General features: G+C 45.5%; 1 non-coding gene across 1 annotated transcript; it reads right to left on the bottom strand.

Moving 5' to 3' along the window:
- Positions 1 to 1,217: 1,217 nt before the first annotated feature.
- Positions 1,218 to 1,355, bottom strand: LOC119948454. Its single transcript, XR_005456849.1, has one exon. It is a non-coding gene; the product is annotated as a small nucleolar RNA SNORA7 (small nucleolar RNA).
- Between the last annotated feature and the right edge of the window lie 278 nt (positions 1,356 to 1,633).

Genomic DNA, 1,633 nt, shown 5'->3' with positions numbered 1-1,633 from the left:
ACTAAGCGCTTGGGAGAGTACAAGACAACAGAGTTGGTAGACACATTCCCTGCCCATGACAAGTTTACAGTCTCTAATTCCACAGCCAGCTGATCACAGCGGCAGACTCCCATCCTGTTTTTCAAATGAGGACCCTTGCCCTCTCTCACTGAGATCAAAGGCACAGAGCCCAGGGTAAACACCCCAGTGAACTCTGTCACCGAGATAGTCCCAGATGTCAGTACCTTACCCCTTATCACTGGACCTGACTGTGGCACCTCTTGAAGTCTTCTCAGGGAGTCAGAGGTCATGGGTTCTAATCTCCACTCCGCCCCTTGCCAGCTGTGTGACTTTGGGCAAGTCACTTCACTTCTCTGTGCCTCAGTTCCCTCATCTGTAAAATGGGGATTAAGACTGTGAGCCCCACGTGGGACAACCTGATTATCTTGTATCTACCCCAGCGCTTAGAACAGTGCTTGGCATATAGTGCTTAATAAATGTCATCATTATTATTACTTAATCAAAAAAATGTTCGGCATCTTTCAACAAAAATCAGTGTCCTTACAGATTATGTTAGCATTTAAACTGCACAAACTTCGCAAAGATGAATCCCAGAACAACTCATTGTATTGTACTCATCCAAGCGCTCTGTCTTGTCTTATGCTGTCGAGTTGTCTCCAACCCATAGCGACTCCATGGACACATAGGCCTTCCCAGACTGAGCCCCCTCTTTCCTCTCCCCCTCCCCATCCCCCCTCCCTACCTCCTTCCCCTCCCCACAGCACCTGTATATATGTTTGTACAGATTTATTACTCTATTTTACTTGTACATATTTACTATTCTATTTATTTTGTTAATGATGTACATCTAGCTTTACTTCTATTTATTCTGATGACTTGACACCTGTCCACATGTTCTGTTTTGTTGTCTGTCTCCCCCTTCTAGACTGTGAGCCCGTTGTTGGGTAGGGACCGTCTCTATATGTTGCCAACTTGTACTTCCCAAGCGCTTAGTACAGTGCTCTGCACCCAGTAAGTGCTCAATAAATACAATTGAATGAATGAATCTCCCCCAGAATGCCCCAACTTCATCTGCAATCGCTCTGACAGTGTATCCATGGAGTTTTCTTGGTAACTATGCAGAAATGGTTTACCATTGCCTTCTTCTGCACAGTCAACTTGAGTCTCCGCCCCCGACTCACTCCCATGCCGCAGCTGCCCAGCAGAGGGGAGTTTTGATTTGTAGCAGATTGCCTTCCACGCCCTAGCCACTGGCCAAGCTAGGAATGGAATGGGTAGGCCTCTGCTTGACTCTCCCTCCCATAGTCGAGACAGGTAGAGTATTGGAAACTCTCCAAGTGTGATCTTGAGAGGGGTCCGAATGCTTACTACAGTGCTATAAGCACTCAGTAAATACCACTGATTGATTGATTCTCATTTTTCCCTCTGTAATGTTGACCAAGGGAAATGTGACCCCATGAGCCCATAACAGAGTGCACCATGGGTAGAGAAACAGGCCTCCAACGATTTGAAATCAAAAAGGTAACTTTGAGATAAAAGACAACCACAAGAAAATCTGTGTCCATAAATAAATGCAACATCTACCTAGAGAAATATCGTAGGGTACTGAGGAAATTTAAACACACACACACAA

The sequence above is a fragment of the Tachyglossus aculeatus genome, chromosome X4 (genome assembly GCF_015852505.1).
Source record: "Tachyglossus aculeatus isolate mTacAcu1 chromosome X4, mTacAcu1.pri, whole genome shotgun sequence".
NCBI lineage: Eukaryota > Metazoa > Chordata > Mammalia > Monotremata > Tachyglossidae > Tachyglossus > Tachyglossus aculeatus.
This window is presented reverse-complemented; position numbering and strand designations above follow the sequence as displayed.